The 25,595-nt window shown below is 50.1% G+C and overlaps 1 protein-coding gene across 1 annotated transcript in view; it reads right to left on the reverse strand.

Annotated features, from left to right (window-relative positions):
* Positions 1-16,556, reverse strand: part of IRF5 (interferon regulatory factor 5) — an 86,922-nt gene extending 70,366 nt beyond the window's left edge. The window contains exon 1 of the mRNA XM_077264382.1: positions 16,250-16,556. The gene's annotated coding sequence lies outside the window, so the exon portion shown is untranslated. The remainder of the gene's footprint in view (positions 1-16,249) is intronic.
* Positions 16,557-25,595: the final 9,039 nt, after the last annotated feature.

The raw sequence follows: 25,595 nt of genomic DNA on the forward strand, positions 1-25,595 counted from the left end.
GGTAATTCGGTTTCTAGGAACCTTCTACGACAGCAGTATCGGAGGATGTCTCCCCGCCCTAATAGGGGACAGGAAACAAAGAGGTTAAATACCCCTCCCCTTCCTGCAACCACCAGTGTTTTTTCTGGACACAGTAGAATGTATAGCTACCACTTAAGTGCAGGAATCATCCAATAAAAATATCAGATAGGGAGGGAAATTAGTGCTGTCGTGGAAGGTTCCTAGAAACCAAATTACCGGTAAGTCTAATTCTATTTTCTCCAGTCACCTTCCACGACAGCAGTTTTGGAGTGATACCAACAGCTAATTTCTTTAGGGAGGGACAACTGCCTGCAGAACACCACTGCCAAACGATAGGTCCCTATTGAAATTTAGCCTGCAATGCCTGGTGAATGTACGGACTGACGACCAGGTGGCGGCTCTGCATATCTGCTCAGACGATGCGCTCCCTCTCTCTGCCCAGGAAGTCGAAACTGAATGGGTGGAGTGAGCTTTCAGCGATGCCGGGGGTGCAAGTTTCTGGGATGAATATGCAAGACAAATGGCCTGTTTGATCCAGTTAGCGATCGTACTTTTAGCTGCCTTTATTCCATCCTGACAACTGGACGAATAGGTTTTGGTCTATCCTCCAACCTTCCTTTTGTTGGAGGTAGAACAGGACCACCCTGCGGACATCCAGGGTGTGAAAGGCTTCTTCCTTTGGATTAGAGGGATTTGGACAGAATGAGGGTAGAACAATATCCTGACTTCTGTGGAAGTCCAAGACCACCTTAGGCATAAAGGAAGGGTCTAACTTAAAGGGAACCTGTCACCCCCAAAATCGATGGTGAGGTAAGCTCACCGTCATCAGTGGCTTATCTACAGCATTCTGTAATGCTGTAGATAAGCCCCCGATGTTACCTGAAAGAGAAAAAGAGGTTATAATATACTCACCCAGGGGAGGTCCCACTGTGGTCCGTGATCAAATGGGCGTCTCAGGTCCGCTCCGGCACCTCCTATCTTCATTCCATGACGTCCTCTTCTGGTCTCTGCGCCGCGGCTTCGGCGCAGGCGTACTTTGTCTGCCCTGTTGAGGGCAGAGCATAGTACTGCAGTGCGCAGGCGCCGGGCCTCTCTGACCTTAACGGCGCCTGCGCACTGCAGTACTTTGCTCTGCCCTCAACAGGGCAGACAAAGTACGCCTTCCCCCGGAGTAGCGGCGTGAAGACCAGAAGAGGACGTCATGGAATGAAGATGGGAGGCGCTGGACCGGACCTGAGACGCCCATCGCAGCGGGACCGCCCCTGGGTGAGTATAATCTAACGTCTTTTTCTTCTCTTTCAGGTAACATCGGCGGCTTATCTACAGCATTACAGAATGCTGTACATAAGCCCCTGATGACGGTGAGCTTACCTCACCATCGATTTTGGGGGTGACAGGTTCGCTTTAAGGATTATGCTATCCATGGTTATGGCTAAGTATGGCTCCTGTACTGACAAAGCCTGTAGCTCTCCTATACGCCTAGTGGTAGTGATTGCTACTAGGAAGACAGTCTTGAGGGTCAGGATTTTTAAGCTGGTGGCTGATAAGGGTTCAAAGGGGTCCCTGGTCAGACTATTGGGAGAGAAAACCCAAGAGTCGGCCCCCGACCGGAGAGCAGTCATTGGTTCTCAGGAGTCTGCTGGGGTTGGGGGACAAGGATATTCCTGGTTTTACCCCCTTTGGGGTAGCTCCACCGACCCGTTTTACCTTTACCCCTGTAATCTCTCTGGGGTGCTTGCTCACGGGAGGGACGAAAAAAGCGTTTCCTAGAGCTCCTCTGCTCCGGAAGAGCTTTCTTTTTATCTGTAGCCTTGTCTAAGATCTCATCAAGGGCTGGCCCAAACATGTAATGTCCCTGAAAGGGAATACCACACAGTTTGGACTTGGAAGTAATGTCACCTCCCCAGGATTTAAGCCATAGAACTCTCCTAGCGGAATTACTGAGAACTGCAGACCTAGCGGCTACCGGTACAGATTCAGCGGAAGCATCCGCAAGGAACCCTGTTGCCTTCTGAAGAAGTGGTAGGGAATTTAGAATCTCTTCCCTTGATGTCCCCTGAGAAAGGTGATTTTCTAAGTTACGTAGCCAGAGAAATAGGGATCTGGCAACACATGTTGAGGCCACATTTGTTTTCAGTAGATTAGTAGAGATGTCCCAGGATTTCCTTAATAAGCTCTCGATTTTTCGATCCATAGAATCTTTGAGCTGAGGAATCCTCAAAGGGTAGAGCCGTTTTTTTGGTTATCCTGGACACCTGTACATTCACTTTAGGAATTTCCCATAAAGAACAGTCCCCATCAAGAGGGAAATTATTCTTTAATTCTGATGGGACACTCAAACCTTTCTCAGGTAGGCCCTACTCATGAAGGACAAGATTTTCAATATTTTCATGTATAGGGAATCCCTTCGGGATCCTAGGCTTTAACCCCCCAAACATATCATCCTGAACGGAGTGACTCGCTACCTCCTCCTCCACCCCCATGGTGCCCCTCACCATGGAAATTAGCTCTTCCATTTCCTCGGAAGAGAAGAGGTATTTTTTATTATCAGATTTGGGGGTGGAAGTAGAACCCTCATTCTCCCAAATGTCCTCTGAACCCGAGGTACGGATCTCGCCCGAGTCAGAATCAACAGGAGCCATCTTCCTTTTCTTAGAAGGAGGCGGCTGTGGTGTCGGGGCCTGAGACAGGGCCACCATAGAGGACTGAACCTCCTGTCTGATGAGGGTTCTGATGCTGTCCAGAAGAGAGGGCTGTTCACTATGCAGCACTTCATCCATGCATGGTTCGCAGAGCTTTTTCTTATAGGTGGAGGGAAGCTTAGACGCACATGCACCACACTTGCTGCTGGGCATCTTATCCTTTCTAGGGGCAGGGACCTTGTCTCCCTAAAACGAGAGAGAAAGGTGGACCAAGTCACTTCATAAATAACTGGACAGCAAGGGACCTCATCCACTACTTACAGTAGGAGGGTGAACGCTGGGCTCTGCAGAAGCAGAGTGCAGGGGTTTGTCGCCATCCATATGGTCAGTCACCAGTCACAGAGGGACATAGACAAATGGGCCTTACCTGGAGGCTTCCCTCTGACCAGGAATATATACGTATCGAGGTCACCAGCGAGTTTAGTGCTCCTCCTCCTCCCTAGGGTCCGTAGGGGGTGATGTCAGCAACGCCCGTCATGGCTGCCGCAGGATCAGGACGCCGTCCGGCGCGCGCTCCAGCGCATGGAGAGGAAACTGGAAGTTTGGGCGCGTCACTTCCGGTGTGCGTGCGGCCTCCGGCAGCAGCGAGGAGGGAGTCGAGGAGCTACAGGAGGACCCCGATGCACTTCACCGCCCTGCTGTACCTTACGAGGAGTCACAGCAAGGGCAGATTAGGGGTCCCAAGTCGCACGGAGGACGCGGAGATGGGAGCAGTCATAGGAGGAGAGCGAAGCCCCCGACCTCGACTGCCCGGCACATGCAGGTAACCGCGCTCCCGATCGCAGGCCACGGCAGCACTATCAGAAAACTCTTCATGCCCCATAGGGGACAGGAAAAACACTGGTGGTTGCAGGAAGGGGAGGGGTATTTAACCTCTTTGTTTCCTGTCCCCTATTAGGGCAGGGAGACATCCTCCGATACTGCTGTTGTGGAAGGTGACTGGAGAAAGAGAACATATCTGGATGAAGTGTCACTTGATGCACTGCTGATAAATATATATTTTCCTTGAAAACTTTATTTTATCAGGATTAGAGTCATCGCAGGAGAGCTTCTGGTTCATCAAGTTTTTGTCCTGCTGAAGTTTTTGTCCTGTGGAGATCCTGCTTTGAACTCGAAACGCGTTAACTCTGTAAACCTGCTAAAATAAAGTTTAGGGAAAATATTTGTTTAATATATTTAAATCAGCAGCGCATCAAGTGACACTTCACCTGGATATGTTCTCCAGTGTCCTGCAGCAGCTGATACATGCGACTCTTAAGGTACTGTCACATTAAACGATATCGCTAGCGATCCGTGACGTTGCAGCGTCCTGGATAGCGATATCGTTGTGTTTGACACGCAGCAGCGATCAGGATCCTGCTGTGATATCGCTGGTCGTTGATTAAAGTTCAGAACTTTATTTGGTCGTCAGATCGCCATGTATCGTTGTGTTTGACAGCAAAAGCAACGATACCAGCGATGTTTTACAATGGTAACCAGGGTAAATATCGGGTTACTAAGCGCAGGGCCGCGCTTAGTAACCCGATGTTTACCCTGGTTACCAGTGTAAAATGTAAAAAAACAAACAGTACATACTCACCTTCTGATGTCTGTCACAAGTCCCTCGCTGTCCGCTTCCTGCACTGACTGAGCGCCGGCCGTAAGTGAAAGCACAGCACAGCGGTGACGTCACCGCTCTGCTGTTAGGGCCGGCGCTCAGTCAGTGCAGGAAGCGGACGCCGGGGGATGCGAAGGTGAGTATGTAGTGTTTGTTTTTTTTACATTTTACACTGGTAACCAGGGTAAACATCGGGTTACTAAGCGCGGCCTTGCGCTTAGCAACCCGATGTTTACCCTGGTTACCCAGGGACCTCGGCATCGTTGGTCGCTGGAGAGCGGTCTGTGTGACAGCTCTCCAGCGACCAAACAGCGACGCTGCAGCGATCGGCATAGTTGTCGCTGACGCTGCAGCGTCGCTTAGAGTGACGGTACCTTTACATTTTGCTTAGGTGCAACACTGCCAGGTGATCAGATGTTGGTTTCTGTGCTTGTTTTACAATTAAAACCCTATTTTGCGCTCTCTTATTTCCCACATTACTATAAGCAAAAAAAAAAAAAAAAAAAAAGGCATTTGCCCGACTGCTTCTTTAACCCGGTCCCCCAGGAGCCAGTTTGGACTTTTGTAATTACATTTTTTAAATTAAATGCAAGGTGGAATGACAAAAATAAAAAAATAAACACACCTCTAAAAATTGCTTTATTTTTTTCCACTAAATAACTGATTTAATCCCAAAATTGTCATTCTCACAAAAAGCGGAAAATAGACCCAAAAACACAACATGCCTTAGAATGTTGGAGCACTGCTTGACTTTTGGAGATTTTGCTGGAATAAATGGTGGGTACCAATTGCAGAGCCTTTAAGATGGCATACCAGCAGGGTCAATTTAAAAAAAAAAAAAAAAGTGACCCCCAGGTTGGAAATTACAACCCTTGAATTCATCTACAGCTGCAGTGAATATTTTGGCCCCATGGTGATGTAAATCTCTGTTACGTCACTGCCATACATGTGGAAGCCAACTGCACTTGAGCCACACAGTGGGGGGTAGGAGGGAGGGAGGCCATTTGGAATTGGGATTTTACTCTGCAGCTGGTGGGTGACATCTCATTTTTCCAAAGCCTTTATACTACCAGTAAAGTTGGGACCCCCTATTTTTCCACTGACAGAATATGGACATGAGTGGGGACATTTTATTTTTTTTTTTTGACAGGAGTTGAAGTTTCTATTGGGAGCATTTTGGGGTAGATACAATTTTTTATGACTTAAGACTAGTTTCACATTTATCCTGTGTTTCTGGATAAGCACTTAGGTCAGGACTTGTCTAAATCCTCAAAAAAGGAGGAGATTTAGACGAAAACCCCAGACGGAGTCACTTTGGACAATGTCTGGCCTCTATTCTGCAGTGTGCCATCTTCCTATATGCACAAAACTTGTCGACCATACTTGTGCACTAAAGAAAAAAAACCAAAAAAAAAAACCCCACACACGCCTGAAAAGATGAACACTGCCACGACAGAGGTCAGACATAGCCCAAAATGACTCATCATGGTGAATGGTTTTGTTTGAATAACGTTTTTGCAGATTTAGGCCACGTGCACACGTTGCGGAAAGCGTTGCAGATTTTTCCGGACTGATTTTGGTAAATCCGCAAGTAAACCGCACTGTGGATTACCTGCAGAATTACCACAGATTTACTGCGTTTTTTTTTTTTAGTTTTTGTGCCGATTACACCTGCGGTTTTACACCTGCGGATTCCTATTATGGAGCAGGTGTAAACCGCTGCGGAATCCGCACAAAGAATTGACATGCTGCGGAATAAACAACGCTACGTTTCCGTGCGGTATTTTCCACAGCATGTGCACTGTGGATTTTGTTTTCCATAGGTTTACATGGTACTGTACACTCATGGAAAACTGCTGCGAATAAGCAGCAAAATCCGCAACGTGTGCACATACCTTTGGGGTTTCTGCCTAAGGGTAAGTGTTCAGAGTAGACAGATATGAAACTAGCCGTATACTGATTTTTGAGAGGCAGAATGGACAAATACAGCACGACAGAGGCAGAGACCTTGATCCTAGTGATCACTTATATCTGTTGCAGATCTACTAGTTATCTGAATGCTGAACGCTGTATAACCCCTCCCACACTACTGATTGGCAGTTTTCTGTGTTCACTGTGCATAGACAGAAAGCTGCCAAATCATTTGTGGTGGCAAGGTTATGCTGAGCTCATGAATATGGAGGACTAGCTGGCAGCAGGTTTACTAGTCCACTAGTGATAATCTCCTGCTGATAAAACAGTGATTTTATCACAAGTACAGCAAGTTGCCCAGTTAGCTATGCATTACTGGAACCAGGATCTCTGTCTCTACAATACTCTGCTCTCAGGTTAGGTGGCAAAAACCTGGTAACAGTTTCCATTTAATTCTTTCAGGCTTCCATAATTTGGCAGGTGGAGCAATCTTCTTCCCCTCAAAGAAAATACGAAAAAACATAAAACAAAACCCAGACAGGGCCTCCTCCATAGATGTTCCAGAAAAGGAAGTGCTGATGTGAGTATCGATAAGAAGAGACATTGATGACTTCTTGTTCTGCTCTATTCTTCAGTGATAATAATTGTCAGACTTTATGGGACAGGTGTAAAGTTTATGGCAATTATTATTCTGTGAAAACCTCTTCCTAGGTACATTTTTGTGCATATTTCTATACATCATGTCTGTATGCCAGGGATTTGCATGTGTGACACCTACAACTCTAAAATACTGAGCAGTTGTACAGCAAACAAGGGGATTTCTAGAGAGGCAAAGTATAGAACCTGCAGAAAAATTCCAAGCGCATCACGAGTTTTAGAAATTATGTCATGTGCTTTTTTTTTTTCCGGGGTCATATTTTTATATTTTACAGCTATGGAGTCATAGGTGAGACTACCGTAATTGATACTTCCAGAGCAGTTATTCCACACCTATAACAGAAACATTTCTACTTGCACAGTAATTCAGTTACTTGGTTTCCATGATTCATTGTACAGGGTTTTATGATGAAATCTATGACAAGGCTAAATATTTACAATACACCTTCAGTTTCTGCAACAAACTGTACGATATATATAAAAAAAAATTATACACATATATACACACACACACCAAAAGTTTGGACACACCTCATTTAAAGATTTTTCTGTATTTTCATGACTATGAAAATTGTACATTCACACTGAAGGCATCAAACTATGAATTAACACATGTGGAATTAAATACTTATCAAAAAGGTGTGAAACAGCTGAAATTATGTCTTATATTCTAGGTTCTTCAAAGTAGCCACCTTTTGCTTTGATGACTGCTTTGCACACTCTTGGCATTCTCTTGATGAACTTCAAGAGGTAGTCACCAGAAATGGTTTTCACTTCACAGGTGTGCCCTGTCAGGTTTAATAAGTGGGATTTCTTGCCTTATAAATGGGGTTGGGACCATCAGTTGTGTTGTGCAGAAGTCTGGTGGATACACAGCTGATAGTTCTACTGAATAGACTGTTAGAATTTGTTTTATGGCAAGAAAAAAGCAGCCAAGTAAAGAAAAACGAGTGGCCATCATTACTTTAAGAAATTAAGGTCAGTCAGTCTAAAACATTGGGCAAACTTTGAAAGTGTCCCCAAGTGCAGTGGCAAAAACCATCAAGCCTACAAAGAAACTGGCTCACATGAGGACTGCCCCAGGAAAGGAAGACCAAGAGTCACCTCTGCTTCTGAGGGTAAGTTTATCCGAGTCACCAGCCTCAGAAATCGCAGGTTAACAGCAGCTCAGATTAGAGACCAGGTCAATGCCACAGAGTTCTAGCAGCAGATACATCTCTGCAACAACTGTTAAGAGGAGACTTTGTGCAGCAGGCCTTCGTGGTAAAATAGCTGCTAGGAAACCACTGCTAAGGACAGGAAACAAGCAGAAGAGACTTGTTTGGGCTAAAGAACACAAGGAATGGACATTAGATCAGTGGAAATCGGTGCTTTGGTCTGATGAGTCCAAATTTGAGATCTTTGGTTCCAACTACCGTGTCTTTGTGCGACAGAAAAGGTGAACGGATGGACTCTACATGCCTGGTTCCCACTGTGAAGCATGGCTACCACAGAATCTTGCAGTGGCATGCTATTCCATCAGGTTTGCGTTTAGTTGGACCATCATTTATTTTTCAACAGGACAATGACCCCAAACACACATCCAGGCTGTGAAAGGGCTATTTGACCAAGAAGGAAAGTGATGGGATGCTACGCCAGATGACCTGGCCTCCACAGACACCAGACCTGAACCCAATCGAGATGGTTTGGGGTGAGCTGGACCACAGAGTGAAGGCAAAAGGGCCAACAAGTGCTAAGCATTAGTGATGAGCGAATATACTCGTTACTCGAGATTTTCCAAGCATGCTCGGGTGTCCTCCGAGTATTATATTTAGTGCTCGGAGATTTAATTTTCACCACCACAGCTGAATGATTTACATCTCTTAGCCAGCTTGATTACATGTGGGGATTCCCTAGCAACCAGGCAACCCCCACATGTACTTATGCTGGCTAACAGATGTAAATCATTCAGCTGCGGCAATGAAAACTAAATCTCCGAGCACTAAAAAAATACTCGGAGGACATCCGAGCGTGCTAAGGAAATCTCGAGTAACGAGTATATTCGCTCATCACTACTAAGCATCTCTGAGAACTCCTTCAAGATTGTTTGAAGACCATTCCCGGTGACTACCTCTTGAAGCTCATCAAGAGAATGCCAAGAGTGTGCAAAGCAGTCATCAAAGCAAAAGGTGGCTACTTTGAAGAACCTAGAATACAAGACATAATTTCAGTTGTTTCACACTTTTTTGTTAAGAATATAATTCCACGTGTTAATTCATAGTTTTGATGCCTTCAGTGTGAATGTACAATTTTCAGTCATGAAAATACAGAAAAATCTTTAAATGAGGTGTGTCCAAACTTTTGGTCTGAATATATATATATATATATATATATATATATATATATATATATATATATACACACACACACATATATACACACACACATATATACACATATACATATACACACACGACTTTTGTCTCTCACAATTTTTGTGCAGGTCCAGGGACGTGAGCATAGCTACGTCGGGAAGAGGGCATCGCGACTGCCGCTTGTCAAATTCATGGCGACAGGCAGCATTCACTACACCCAGGTTGCACTAATAATATATCCCCCCTGAGGCTGTTATAGAGCTGGGGGAGCAGAGTAGATTGACGTATAGCTATTAGTGATGAGCGAGCACCAAAACGCTCATTGCTCGAACCGAGCAATTCCTAATACTCACATGCTCGTTTCGAATAACGAGTATAATGGGAGTCAATGGGAAAGCCGAGCTTTTTTTCCCAGCAGACCCTACAAAGAGTTCTGGGGGCAGTGAAAAATGTTCAAATGGACTAGAAAAGTGCCGAATGGAAGGAGAACAGCATGGGGGAGACCCCTGGAAGCATCTCTGACTCCCAGATTGCTGCTGAAAACAATGGCGTCACACTTAGGCGTGACAATAAAACATTCCACAACCGACAAGAAATTGCATTTTACAGGAAAAAAATAAAACAAAAGTTAAGAAACAATATTTCACGAATAATGACCTGTATATAAGGCAAAATTTAAAAAAGAATGTAAAAAAAAACCCCAAAAAAACACAAAAAAAAACACTGAACAATTTAAGTAAACCAAAATTGATTTGGGAATGGTCTGAGAGGTCCGGCGCCTGCGCACTGCAGTATTTTGCTCTGCCGTCAACAGCGCAGACAAAGTACGCCTGCGCAGGAGCCGCGGCAGGAAGACAAGAAGAGGACGTCATTGTATTTAGATGGCAGGCCCCGGACCGCACCGGGACCGCCCCTGGGTGAGTATAATATAACTTGTTTTTCTTATCTTTCAGTTACATCGGGGGCTTCTCTACAGCATTACAGAATGCTGTAGATAAGCCCCTGATGCCGATGGCCTTATCTCATATACGATTTTTGCGGTGACAGATTCCCTTTAAGTGATCAAGACTTTAGACTGGACAGAATGGAACACTGTGTGGTGCTGCCAAGCCTGCTTGAAGCGTTTCTACCTAAGTGCTATCCAACCAACCACCTGCTCGCACTGATCTGGCTTCAGAAGTGATGTACCGTGCCTCCCTGCAAAGTGGGACAGGAAACAGCAACAAGCGTAGTCACCCCTGTCCCACGTCCTCAGCATCTACGTGCACCATCATCAGCACTTCCATGACCCTTAACGCATGCCTTACGCATTTTGCAATTGCTAGGTCTCTTAAAACAAAGGTTTTTTATTTAAAAAAAAAAAAAAAAAAGTTCATCTGCAGAAATCAGAGCTTATTTATGAGTTTACTCCACCGTAATGTAACAGAAAGATCGCAAAAGTGTATGGATGAAAAATTCAATCCAGAAAAATGTTTCAAGGCTTTTTTTCAGTTTTAGAGATCACAGAAATATTCAGACTGCGTAACACTACATGTCAGAGAAATGGAAGCCTACAAAAATTTTTAAAAGCTTTTTAGCAATTTTAGAGATCACAGAAACGTACTCCACACTACAGAATAGTTGAAGGCTGCTATCAAAGCAACCTGGGCTTCCATAACACCTCAGCAGTGCCACAGGCTGATGGCCTCCATGCCACGCTGCATTGATGCAGTAATTGATGCCAAAGGAGCCCTGACCAAGGATTAAGTGCATTTACTGAACATACATTGCAGTAGGCCAACATTTCGGATTTTAAAATCATTTTTCAAGCTGGTGTTATAAAGTATTCTAATTTACTGAGATAATGACTTTTGGGTTTTCATTGGCTGTAAGCCATAATCATCAACATTAACAGAAATAAACACTTGAAATAGATCACTGTGATTGTAATGACTCTATATAATATAGGAGTTTCACTTTTTGCATTGAAGAACTGAAATAAATTAACTTTTTAATGATATTCTAATTTTGTGAAATGCACCTGTAGATGCGGGTCTATATTGTGTAACTTACACCCATGTGAAGAATAGGCACCAGACAGTGGGCACAGACTCAGTGTGGACTGAGCCCAAGTTGGGAATAACCCTTTATGGAGTGGCTAAGTAAAATGTTTAACAACCCCACAAAAGGGGCTCTTATGTCTAATTAAAAAAAAAATAATGTTCTAAGTGAGTATAATGGAATCTACCTGCATGTGTAGCCTTCAAGGGTATTGATCCTACTATATGATAGTAGTCAACTCTGCATTGTCTGGAGAAGATGTGGTCACTGGTCACACTTCAATATTCAATGCTAATCCTGATTAACTGGTTGCACAGGATTAACTGAGGTCCACTGAAGTGCCACTAGTAAGTGTACATTTATCAGCACTCTGTCTCACTGCTACAATAGATGAAAGATTCATCAATAGTGCTGGAAAATGCCTAAATTGAGTGGTCAATGAAGTCTACAAAAAATTTTTTTTTCTAAGAGGCAACACATTACATTATTGGCACCTGGCTACACACACTCATGACACCTTAGACCCCTTTCACACATCAGTTTTTTGCCATCAGTCACAATCCGTTGGCTCCACGGATCGGTCGCAGATTGTGAAAGACTGATGAGACAGATTCGTTTTTTCGACGGATCCGACTAGCGGATCTGGCTAATTGGATCGGAGCATGCTCAGTTTAAAAACAAAAAACGGAATCAGTCACCGGATTCCATCATTTGAAGGATCCGGTGCCATAGGCTTCCATTCTAGCAAACGATGGACGGCGACGGATCTGTCGCGCTCCGTTTTTTCAAGGGACACAAAAATGTTACTATGTCCGTTGTCTCCGGCCGCAGGACAAACAATTTTCGACGGATCCGGCGAACGACAGATGAAACGTGAGACCATCCGTTGCAATCCATCGCTAATACAAGTCTATGAGAAAAAAAAAACGGATGCGGAGGCAAAAAACTGATGTGTGAAAGGGGCCTTATGTAGATAAGAATATTCTAGGTGGCACAAGTGAACTCATTTGGTGCATTTTAAAACTTTTAATCCACAGCTCAAAACTTTTCAGCAGGGTCAAAGTAGGTTTACAATTTGTCAAACAAAATTTCCTGTGTTCCATCTGTTCTATTGTTTGACACATTTTACAAGAAGCAGTCTGGCATAATTTGCTTAGTCAAATTCAGCCTATATATTCTTTTCGCTATGACCATTAAGCATCCAAAGTCACAGTCACATTTTCCACAAAGAATTGAATGCCTGTATCTAGAAATGCCTGCAATCATTTCTATGACTGGCATCTTCCCATCTGCTCCCATGTAGGCGTCTTGTCTTACAAATCCACAGAGCACATCCCTACAGAAAAGAGTATATTCATGTCCTGTAAGGAAATAATGCCACAAATACAACATGAATCAAATGTTAGCATTTAAAAGAAAAAAAAAAAAAGAACTGGGAAGAAGGACATACGCCTTCAGCCGCTGTAGAAACTTTATGGGTTATATGGTATTTCACCTGTTCTTTTATGGTAGGGGTCGCAACATCAGCACAGGAAATATAGCCGCTATTCTGCGTCACCGCTACTAACACAGCATGATACGGCTGGATGGGCGGGTTACGTTAATGGTTCATCTATGGTAATAGAGCTTCACATTAGAAGCTTATTCCCAGTACTATGTAGCAGCCATATTTTCTTGTCATGTTACAGACACAAGTCTCATCCCAACCGACTGTCCCAAGACCTAAACAGCCCCATATATACTTGGATAAGGCGCTGAAATACGGATGAGAAGAATCAGGTGTCACAGTTATGTGAAGAAGCCTTTAAAAGGGGGTTTCCACCCAGGGCTGTGGAGTCAGTGTCCATTTTGGTGGAGTCGTGGTCAGCATAATATGGATCTACTCCTACAATATATTGGGTACAGTAGTACAGTGCAGGATGTGCTGTAAATGTTTTCATAATTTGGGAAAGTTGTGAAATGTCTGTTCTGTTCCTGATCTAAGGATCTCGGCTTTTAGCGGAGATGAATCTGTGCTGCACTTTATGCACATGCTCAGTAGTGACCAGTGCTGTGGGGTCGGACTCAGGGAGACTGAGGAGTCCGAGTCAGTGCTTTGGCTTACAGACTCCAAAGCCCAATTCAACCCCAGATTTTTTTTGTTTTAAGCGTGCAGAGCTAGTCAGAATCTAAGAGCAAACTCACCATGTAGTTTCCCCACCACACTTCTCTCCGGCAGTGCAATGAGGGGGGAGGCGAAGGATTGCTAAGGATAGTATGTTTTGTCACTAAATTAACTAAAACCCCACAATGTTACGAATAGTTACATAGGTTGAACAAAAAACCTAGGTTCATCAAGTTCAACCTTTGCCGCCAATTGTACATTCTGTCACTAAATAAACTATAACCCACAACGTTAATGTTTTGTTTGTTTTTATAAAAAACAGATGGAAAATCCCTTTGATGGGTTTTCAAGTTCTAGATTGTGACCCTCAAGCTCCCATTTTTGGGTTAAATTAATAAAATCAGATGTTACTCTTCCACCCCTCCTCCGATCAGTTTACCACGACTACAGCGGACATAACCAGAGCTCAGCGGCGCTACTAATGTACATGGCATGAGCCGCACAGCTCCAATCAGAAGTGATGGCATCACTGCATCCAGTACATAAGACCAGAGCAATGGAGGCGAGGCAGGAGGGAGCGGGAATGCAACAGCTCATTATATTCCACTAACCCAGAAGCCGATTCCATTTCTTCATGAGCAGCACCACCTCGGTAGAACATTTTAACCTTTGAAAGAACAATCCTAGTTACTGACCACAAACATCTTAGAAATGGTGAAAAGTTGAAATACAAAATATTAGAAATTTGCAGATCTGCTTATTGCACAATTTGCTTTTTCTATAGAACTGGAACCCTTTACGTGCTCCAAAAACATTCAGCCTCCTTTCACCCTACAATCCACAGGACCTCCCGACGCCACAGTAAAATCTGCAGCTCTGGTCACAGACAGATCAGCACAAGTGGGAAAGATCCCAATGTACAGCAGAAGGCAGCCATCAACAGAACCTACTACAAGATCATACACAGGCACATTGTGTTACCTTGGTAACCAAGTATAATAGTATCTATCATTATTCCAACACACACCAATCACATTACACCAGCTTTCCAGGGCTCCAGAAGGGCATTTCTGTCTACAGTGAACCGTGGAATATAGAGGCAGAATCGCCATTCAGAGGTCTCAGAAGTTCGGTGTCGCCACCACAAGTAGATGTAATGATGTCCGAAAGTACAAGAAGTGCGGGATGGCTGAATAGATACTTACAACTTTGATGACGGATTACTAAATTCTATTTGCTAATAATAAAAAAATATCCTAACAAGTTCTGTAGTGACCCCCATACAGCCTGCAGTTCCTCCTGCACACCCCTTACCACTCAGTAACACTCAGTTCCCCCCCTACCCCCCAAATCGGAAGCGTGCCCCGCAGTTCCCCCCTTCAATACACACGCCCCACAGATTACCCCCATACATGTACGCCCCGCAGCTCCCCCCCTTCAATACACACACACCACAGATTCCCCCCATATACATACGCCCCACAGATTTCCCCCCCATACACATACGCCCCACAGATTTCCCCCCATACATATACGCCCCACAGATTTCCCCCCCATACACATACGCCCCACAGATTTCCCCCCATACATATACGCCCCACAGATTTCCCCCCATACATATACACCCCACAGATTTCCCCCCATACATATACGCCCCACAGTTCCCCCCCGTTCATACACTCCACAGTCCCCCCCCGTACATACACTCCACAGTCCCCCCCGTACATATACGCCCCGCAGTTCCCCCCCGTACATATACGCCCCGCAGTTCCCCCCCCATACATATACGCCCCGCAGTTCCCCCCCCATACATATACGCCCCGCAGTTCCCCCCCATACATATACGCCCCGCAGTTCCCCCCCATATACGCCCCGCAGTTCCCCCCCATATACGCCCCGCAGTTCCCCCCCATATACGCCCCGCAGTTCCCCCCCGTTCATACACTCCACAGTCCCCCCCCGTACATACACTCCACAGTCCCCCCCCGTACATATACGCCCCGCAGTTCCCCCCCGTACATATACGCCCCGCAGTTCCCCCATACATATACGCCCCGCAGTTCCCCCATACATATACGCCCCGCAGTTCCCCCCCCATACATATACGCCCCGCAGTTCCCCCCCATACATATACGCCCCGCAGTTCCCCCCCATACATATACGCCCCGCAGTTCCCCCCCATATACGCCCCGCAGTTCCCCCCCATATACGCCCCGCAGTTCCCCCCCATATACGCCCCGCAGTTCCCCCCCATATACGCCCCGCAGTTCCCCCCCATATACGCCCCGCAGTTCCCCCCCCCATATACGCCCCGCAGTTCCCCCCCCCATATACGCCCCGCAGTTCCCCCCCCCATATACGCCCCGCAGTTCCCCCCCCCCATATACGCCCCGCAGTTCCCCCCCCCATACATATACGCCCCGCAGTTCCCCCCCCCATACATATACGCCCCGCAGTTCCCCCCCCCATATACGCCCCGCAGTCCCCCCCCCATATACGCCCCGCAGTTCCCCCCCCATACATATACGCCCCGCAGTTCCCCCCCCATATACGCCCCGCAGTTCCCCCCCCCATACATATACGCCCCGCAGTTCCCCCCCCATATACGCCCCGCAGTTCCCCCCCATATACGCCCCGCAGTCCCCCCCCCCATATACGCCCCGCAGTTCCCCCCCCCATACATATACGCCCCGCAGTTCCCCCCCATACATATACGCCCCGCAGTTCCCCCCCCCCATACATATACGCCCCGCAGTTCCCCCCACGTCACACACGCAGATGGGACACTTTACACGCCGGCAGGTGACTGCAGCGTTAACCCTTCCTACCCCCCGCTATCCCGCGGCCCGCAGAGAGCTCTTACCTATGCAGGTGACTCGCAGCAGTCCGCTCCACTAACAGGCAGTAGAGGGGGCGGCAGTTCCTCTGCTGTCCCTCCTGTTACTCATACTGCACGGACGGGCTGCACACAGTGACGGGACGTGACTCCGACATCCAGTGAAAAGTGCAAATAAACAAAAAAGCAGAAGCTACATGTGAAAGCAGAAGGAGGGGGAGCCACTTCCTGGTCCAAGCTTCTTGTCAGGGAGAAGTGGAGGAGGGCAGAGACTAGGTTACAGGTGAGAGACAACCCTCCCCTCCCTTCCGGAAGTGGTAGCGCCCGAAACTGTGCTGGCTGTGTAGTGACTGGTGCACGTTTATGTATACAGCTTGTGTAGTGACCTGTGTACAACCTGTGTGGTGATTGATGTAGGTTTATGTATGCAGCTTGTGTAGTGACCTGTGTACAACCTGTGTGGTTATTGATGTAGGTTTATGTATGCAGCTTGTGTAGGGACCTGTGTACAGCCTGTGTGGTGATTGATGTAGGTTTATGTATGCAGCTTGTGTAGTGACCAGCGTACAGTCATGTGTGCAGCCCATGTAACCAGCGTACAGGCGTGTGTGTGCAGCTCGTGTGGTGACCAGCGTACAGGCGTGTGTGTGCAGCCCGTGTAGTGACCTGTGTACAGGTGTGTGTGCAGCCCGTGTAATAACCAGCGTACAGGTGTGTGTGGTGACCAGTATTCAGGTGTCTGTGTGCAGCCTGTGCGGTGACCAGCGTACAGGCGTGTGTAGAGCAGCCCGTGTGGTGACCAGCGTACAGGCGTGTGTAGAGCAGCCCGTGTGGTGACCAGCGTACAGGTGTGTGTAGAGCAGCCCGTGTGGTGACCAGCGTACAGGCGTGTGTAGAGCAGCCCATGCGGCGACCAGCGTACAAGCGTGTGTAGAGCAGCCCGTGCGGTGACCTGCGTACAGGCGTGTGTAGAGCAGACCGTGCGGTGACCAGTGTACAGGCGTGTGTAGAGCAGCCCGTGTGGTGACCAGCGTACAGGCGTGTGTAGAGCAGACCGTGCGGTGACCAGTGTACAGGCGTGTGTAGAGCAGCCCGTGCGGTGACCAGTGTACAGGCGTGTGTAGAGCAGCCTGTGCGGTGACCAGTGTACAGGCGTCTGTGTGCAGCCTGTGCGGTGACCTACGTACAGGCGTGTGTAGAGCAGCCCGTGCGGTGACCAGCGTACAGGCGTGTGTAGAGCAGCCCGTGCGGTGACCAGCGTACAGGCGTGTGTAGAGCAGCCCATGCGGCGACCAGCGTAGAGGCGTGTGTAGAGCAGCCCATGCGGCGACCAGCGTACAGGCGTGTGTAGAGCAGCCCGTGCGGTGACCAGCGTACAGGCGTGTGTAGAGCAGCCCATGCGGCGACCAGCGTACAGGCGTGTGTAGAGCAGCCCGTGGCGACCAGCGTACAGGCGTGTGTAGAGCAGCCCGTGCGGTGACCAGTGTACAGGCGTGTGTAGAGCAGCCCGTGCGGTGACCAGTGTACAGGCGTGTGTAGAGCAGACCGTGCGGTGACCAGTGTACAGGCGTGTGTAGAGCAGCCCGTGCGGTGACCAGTGTACAGGCGTGTGTAGAGCAGCCTGTGCGGTGACCAGTGTACAGGCGTCTGTGTGCAGCCTGTGCGGTGACCTACGTACAGGCGTGTGTAGAGCAGCCCGTGCGGTGACCAGCGTACAGGCGTGTGTAGAGCAGCCCGTGCGGCGACCAGCGTACAGGCGTGTGTAGAGCAGCCCGTGCGGTGACCAGCGTACAGGCGTGTGTAGAGCAGCCCATGCGGCGACCAGCGTAGAGGCGTGTGTAGAGCAGCCCATGCGGCGACCAGCGTACAGGCGTGTGTAGAGCAGCCCGTGCGGTGACCAGCGTACAGGCGTGTGTAGAGCAGCCCTTGCGGCGACCAGCGTAAAGGCGTGTGTAGAGCAGCCCGTGGTGACCAGCGTACAGGCGTGTGTAGAGCAGCCCGTGTGGTGACCAGCGTACAGGCGTGTGTAGAGCAGCCCGTGTGGTGACCAGTGTACAGGCGTGTGTAGAGCAGCTCGTGTGGTGACCAGCGTACAGGCGTGTGTAGAGCAGCCCGTGCGGTGACCAGCGTACAGGCGTGTGTAGAGCAGCCCATGCGGCGACCAGCGTACAGGCGTGTGTAGAGCAGCCCGTGGTGACCAGCGTACAGGCGTGTGTAGAGCAGCCCGTGTGGTGACCAGCGTACAGGGGTGTGTAGAGCAGCCCGTGTGGTGACCAGCGTACAGGCGTGTGTAGAGCAGCCCGTGCGGTGACCAGCGTACAGGCGTGTGTAGAGCAGCCCGTGTGGTGACCAGCGTACAGGCGTGTGTAGAGCAGCCCGTGCGGTGACCAGCGTACAGGCGTGTGTAGAGCAGCCCGTGTGGTGACCAGCGTACAGGCGTGTGTAGAGCAGCCCGTGGTGACCAGCGTACAGGCGTGTGTAGAGCAGACCGTGCGGTGACCAGTGTACAGGCGTGTGTAGAGCAGCCCGTGTGGTGACCAGCGTACAGGCGTGTGTAGAGCAGACCGTGCGGTGACCAGTGTACAGGCGTGTGTAGAGCAGCCCGTGCGGTGACCAGTGTACAGGCGTGTGTAGAGCAGCCTGTGCGGTGACCAGTGTACAGGCGTCTGTGTGCAGCCTGTGCGGTGACCTACGTACAGGCGTGTGTAGAGCAGCCCGTGCGGTGACCAGCGTACAGGCGTGTGTAGAGCAGCCCGTGCGGTGACCAGCGTACAGGCGTGTGTAGAGCAGCCCATGCGGCGACCAGCGTAGAGGCGTGTGTAGAGCAGCCCATGCGGCGACCAGCGTACAGGCGTGTGTAGAGCAGCCCGTGCGGTGACCAGCGTACAGGCGTGTGTAGAGCAGCCCATGCGGCGACCAGCGTACAGGCGTGTGTAGAGCAGCCCGTGGCGACCAGCGTACAGGCGTGTGTAGAGCAGCCCGTGCGGTGACCAGTGTACAGGCGTGTGTAGAGCAGCCCGTGCGGTGACCAGTGTACAGGCGTGTGTAGAGCAGACCGTGCGGTGACCAGTGTACAGGCGTGTGTAGAGCAGCCCGTGCGGTGACCAGTGTACAGGCGTGTGTAGAGCAGCCTGTGCGGTGACCAGTGTACAGGCGTCTGTGTGCAGCCTGTGCGGTGACCTACGTACAGGCGTGTGTAGAGCAGCCCGTGCGGTGACCAGCGTACAGGCGTGTGTAGAGCAGCCCGTGCGGCGACCAGCGTACAGGCGTGTGTAGAGCAGCCCGTGCGGTGACCAGCGTACAGGCGTGTGTAGAGCAGCCCATGCGGCGACCAGCGTAGAGGCGTGTGTAGAGCAGCCCATGCGGCGACCAGCGTACAGGCGTGTGTAGAGCAGCCCGTGCGGTGACCAGCGTACAGGCGTGTGTAGAGCAGCCCTTGCGGCGACCAGCGTAAAGGCGTGTGTAGAGCAGCCCGTGGTGACCAGCGTACAGGCGTGTGTAGAGCAGCCCGTGTGGTGACCAGCGTACAGGCGTGTGTAGAGCAGCCCGTGTGGTGACCAGTGTACAGGCGTGTGTAGAGCAGCTCGTGTGGTGACCAGCGTACAGGCGTGTGTAGAGCAGCCCGTGCGGTGACCAGCGTACAGGCGTGTGTAGAGCAGCCCATGCGGCGACCAGCGTACAGGCGTGTGTAGAGCAGCCCGTGGTGACCAGCGTACAGGCGTGTGTAGAGCAGCCCGTGTGGTGACCAGCGTACAGGGGTGTGTAGAGCAGCCCGTGTGGTGACCAGCGTACAGGCGTGTGTAGAGCAGCCCGTGCGGTGACCAGCGTACAGGCGTGTGTAGAGCAGCCCGTGTGGTGACCAGCGTACAGGCGTGTGTAGAGCAGCCCGTGGTGACCAGCGTACAGGCGTGTGTAGAGCAGCCCGTGTGGTGACCAGTGTACAGGCGTGTGTGCAGCCCGTGCGGTGACCAGTGTACAGGCGTGTGTGTGCAGCCTGTGTGGTGACCAGCGTACAGGCGTGTGTACAGCTGCCCGTGCGGTGACCTGCGTACAGGCGTGTGTGTGTGCAGCCCGTGTGGTGACCAGTGTACAGGCGTGTGTAGAGCAGCCCGTGCGGTGACCAGTGTACAGGCGTGTGTAGAGCAGCCCGTGCGGTGACCAGTGTACAGGCGTGTGTAGAGCAACCCGTGTGGTGACCAGCGTACAGGCGTGTGTAGAGCAGCCCGTGTGGTGACCAGTGTTCAGGTGTGTGTACAGCTTGTGTGGTGACCAGCGTACAGGTGTGTGTGCAGCCCGTGTGGTGACCAGCGTACAGGCGTGTGTAGAGCAGACCGTGCGGTGACCTACGTACAGGCGTGTGTGCGCAGCCCATGTGACCAGCATACAGGTGTGTGTGCAGCTCGTGCGGTAACCAGTGTTCAGGTGTGTGTACAGCTTGTGTGGTGACCAGCGTACAGGTGTGTGTGCAGCCCGTGTGGTGACCAGCGTACAGGCGTGTGTAGAGCAGCCCGTGCGGTGACCTACGTACAGGCGTGTGTGCGCAGCCCATGTGACCAGCGTACAGGCGTATGTGCAGCCCATGTGGTGACCAGCGTACAGGCGTGTGCGCACCCTGTGCAGTGACCAGCGTACAGGCGTGTGTAGAGCAGCCCATGCGGCGACCAGCGTACAGGCGTGTGTAGAGCAGCCCATGCGGCGACCAGCGTACAGGCGTGTGTAGAGCAGCCTGTGTTGTGACCAGCGTACAGGCATGTGTGTGCAGCCCGTGTGGTGACCAGCGTACAGGCGTGTGTAGAGCAGCCCATGCGGCGACCAGCGTACAGGCGTGTGTAGAGCTGTCCGTGCGGTGAACAGCGTACAGGCGTGTGTAGAGCAGCCCGTGCGGTGACCTGCGCACAGGTGTGTGTGTGCAGCCTGTGTGGTGACCAGCGTACAGGCGTGTGTAGAGCAGCCCGTGTGGTGACCTACGTACAGGCGTGTGTAGAGCAGCCCGTGCGGTGACCAGCGTACAGGAGTGTGTAGAGCAGCCCGTGTGGTGACCAGCGTACAGGCGTGTGTAGAGCAGCCCGTGTGGTGACCAGCGTACAGGCGTGTGTACAGCTGCCCGTGCTGTGACCTACGTACAGGCGTGTGTAGAGCAGCCCGTGCGGTGACCTGCGTACAGGCATGTGTGTGCAGCCCGTGTGGTGACCAGCGTACAGGCGTGTGTAGAGCAGCCCGTGTGGTGACCAGCGTACAGGCGTGTGTAGAGCAGCCCGTGTGGTGACCAGCGTACAGGCGTGTGTACAGCTGCCCGTGCGGTGACCTGCGTACAGGCGTGTGTGTGTGCAGCCCGTGTGGTGACCAGTGTACAGGCGTGTGTAGAGCAGCCTGTGCGGTGACCAGTGTACAGGCGTGTGTAGAGCAGCCCGTGCGGTAACCTACGTACAGGCGTGTGTAGAGCAGCCTGTGCGGTGACCAGTGTACAGGCGTGTGTAGAGCAGCCCGTGCGGTGACCAGTGTACAGGCGTGTGTAGAGCAACCCGTGTGGTGACCAGCGTACAGGCGTGTGTAGAGCAGCCCGTGTGGTGACCAGTGTTCAGGTGTGTGTACAGCTTGTGTGGTGACCAGCGTACAGGTGTGTGTGCAGCCCGTGTGGTGACCAGCGTACAGGCGTGTGTAGAGCAGACCGTGCGGTGACCTACGTACAGGCGTGTGTGCGCAGCCCATGTGACCAGCATACAGGTGTGTGTGCAGCTCATGTGGTGACCAGCGTACAGGCGTGTGTAGAGCAGCCCGTGTGGTGACCAGCGTACAGGCGTGTGTGTGCAGCCCGTGTAATAACCAGCGTACGTGTGTGTGCAGCTCGTGTGGTGACCAGCGTACAGGCGTGTGTAGAGCAGCCCGTGTGGTGACCAGCGTACAGGCGTGTGTGCAGCCCGTGTGGTGAACAGCGTACAGGCGTGTGTGTGCAGCCCGTGTGGTGACCAGTGTACAGGCGTGTGTGCAGCCCGTGTAATAACCAGCGTTCAGGTGTGTGTGCAGCTCATGTGGTGACCAGCGTACAGGCGTGTGTAGAGCAGCCTGTGTGGTGACCAGCGTACAGGCGTGTGTAGAGCAGCCCGTGTGGTGACCAGCGTACAGGCGTGTGTGTGCAGCCCGTGTGGTGACCAGTGTACAGGTGTGTGTAGAGCAGCCCGTGTGGTGACCAGCGTACAGGCGTGTGTGTGCAGCCCGTGTAATAACCAGCGTACGTGTGTGTGCAGCTCGTGTGGTGACCAGCGTACAGGCGTGTGTAGAGCAGCCCGTGTGGTGACCAGCGTACAGGCGTGTGTGCAGCCCGTGTGGTGAACAGCGTACAGGCGTGTGTGTGCAGCCCGTGTGGTGACCAGTGTACAGGCGTGTGTGCAGCCCGTGTAATAACCAGCGTTCAGGTGTGTGTGCAGCTCATGTGGTGACCAGCGTACAGGCGTGTGTAGAGCAGCCTGTGTGGTGACCAGCGTACAGGCGTGTGTAGAGCAGCCCGTGTGGTGACCAGCGTACAGGCGTGTGTGTGCAGCCCGTGTGGTGACCAGTGTACAGGCGTGTGTGCAGCCCGTGTAATAACCAGCGTACAGGTGTGTGTGCAGCTCATGTGGTGACCAGCGTACAGGCGTGTGTAGAGCAGCCCGTGTGGTGACCAGCGTACAGGCGTGTGTGTGCAGCCCGTGTAATAACCAGCGTACGTGTGTGTGCAGCTCGTGTGGTGACCAGCGTACAGGCGTGTGTAGAGCAGCCCGTGTGGTGACCAGCGTACAGGCGTGTGTGCAGCCCGTGTGGTGAACAGCGTACAGGCGTGTGTGTGCAGCTCGTGTGGTGACCAGCGTACAGGCGTGTGTAGAGCAGCCCGTGTGGTGACCAGCGTACAGGCGTGTGTGTGCAGCCCGTGTGGTGACCAGTGTACAGGTGTGTGTAGAGCAGCCCGTGTGGTGACCAGCGTACAGGCGTGTGTGTGCAGCCCGTGTAATAACCAGCGTACGTGTGTGTGCAGCTCGTGTGGTGACCAGCGTACAGGCGTGTGTAGAGCAGCCCGTGTGGTGACCAGCGTACAGGCGTGTGTGCAGCCCGTGTGGTGAACAGCGTACAGGCGTGTGTGTGCAGCCCGTGTGGTGACCAGTGTACAGGCGTGTGTGCAGCCCGTGTAATAACCAGCGTTCAGGTGTGTGTGCAGCTCATGTGGTGACCAGCGTACAGGCGTGTGTAGAGCAGCCTGTGTGGTGACCAGCGTACAGGCGTGTGTAGAGCAGCCCGTGTGGTGACCAGCGTACAGGCGTGTGTGTGCAGCCCGTGTGGTGACCAGTGTACAGGCGTGTGTGCAGCCCGTGTAATAACCAGCGTACAGGTGTGTGTGCAGCTCATGTGGTGACCAGCGTACAGGCGTGTGTAGAGCAGCCCGTGTGGTGACCAGCGTACAGGCGTGTGTGTGCAGCCCGTGTAATAACCAGCGTACGTGTGTGTGCAGCTCGTGTGGTGACCAGCGTACAGGCGTGTGTAGAGCAGCCCGTGTGGTGACCAGCGTACAGGCGTGTGTGCAGCCCGTGTGGTGAACAGCGTACAGGCGTGTGTGTGCAGCCCGTGTGGTGACCAGTGTACAGGCGTGTGTGCAGCCCGTGTAATAACCAGCGTACAGGTGTGTGTGCAGCTCATGTGGTGACCAGCGTACAGGCGTGTGTAGAGCAGCCTGTGTGGTGACCAGCGTACAGGCGTGTGTGTGCAGCCCGTGTAATAACCAGCGTACGTGTGTGTGCAGCTCGTGTGGTGACCAGTGTACAGGTGTGTGTAGAGCAGCCCGTGCGGTGACCAGCATATATAATTTTCAGGGTGAAACCTACCTAAAAAAGTGCTCAGAAAATGCGCAGAAGAATGAACATATACGTTGAAAAGTAAGACACAGCCTGCTGTCCATATGTTCAGTATTTTGAGCTCCTTTTCAACCATTTAACGTTTCCATGATGCAAAGCCGGCAAAAGAACAGACTTGACCATTTTTCGTGCACCTTCTATTTAAGTTGCCCACTAGTTTATAACAACACAAGTACAAAAAAAATAACACTGTTGACAATGATATCCCAGACAAAAAGACCAAAAAAATGCTTCAGAAAAAAAACCCGCTAGCGTTTCCCAAACAGTCGTCTTTTTGAAAAACTTGTCATGTGTGCACTGCACACCTCTCACAGACGTCATGTGCACATACCCTAAGGGTAGGTTTAACAATAAAATACAGTGAAAAATACAGTGCACATTACATCTTACAAATTGTTATCAATTCTCTTCAGAAAAAAATGTTCCTCATAAACCAATAGGCTCTGCCGATGTGACGTCCTCAATATGTCAATTTATGCGGCAGATTTTCACTGTAGATTTCATTCTTTTCAAAGCAAAGGGTGAAATCTTTTGTAATTCCACAACGGTATCCACAGTGAAAATGTCCCTTGTGGATATTTACCATTAGAAATACACAAAGGTCCAACTTTTAGTGTCATTCCGAGGATTGTGTACAGTTTGACAGTGCATTGACACTTGGCCATTTTATTGCATTACTGAGCAATTCATAATATTGATCCTCTGAAAAGAATTGGTGCACTTTTAGGGTCTCTCCATATATCGAACTTTGCTACTATATAGAAATACAGTGGCATTTTTCAGTCATTGATTCCCATTCTATAATAGGACTGTCCTGTATATGAAAGTGCATCAGACAGCACTCCTCTATTAGAACGCTATCATATCCCTATGCTGGGTAGGGATTACTAGAAAGAGGCTCTTTTGGGTCACGCAGGGTTAATGTATATGGCAGACGTAAAGTGAGATTAGAGTGAAGTGTTGTTTTCGTGCTCCCCAAAGTCTTGTACTACACAGTATAAGGCCTCATTCACATGTCCATGTTAAACCCCATTAAGGATCGGGTGATTTTTCATTTTTGCGCTTTTCTTTTTTCCTCCCCTTATTCCAAGAGCCATAATGTTTTTTTATTTTTCCTTTGACGTAGCCATGAAGGCTTGTTTTTTTGCGGGACTAGTACTTTTGAATGACACTGAAGCTGGGAAAAAATTAGTGTGTGGCCAAACTGATGCCTTTTCGTCCGTGATACCGAAAAAAACGCGGACATGCGAATAGTTTTTTTACTATTGTTGTTGGGCCAAAAATCTTGGAGAATAAATACGGTAAGTCAGATGTGTGCTCCTCAATAGACACTTTCCGAAAGTGTGTAGTAAAAGGGTGTGACTTTGAAAAAAAATATGCCAGATTTATTAATGATATGTATCAATTTTTATATGCAAGTCAAGTAGGAGAACATATTTTTATTAGGCACCTATACAGTCTCTGATACATCTACCTTCCAGCTAGATGCGCCA

This window comes from Ranitomeya variabilis, chromosome 5 (genome assembly GCF_051348905.1).
Source record: "Ranitomeya variabilis isolate aRanVar5 chromosome 5, aRanVar5.hap1, whole genome shotgun sequence".
NCBI classification, from domain to species: Eukaryota; Metazoa; Chordata; class Amphibia; order Anura; family Dendrobatidae; genus Ranitomeya; species Ranitomeya variabilis.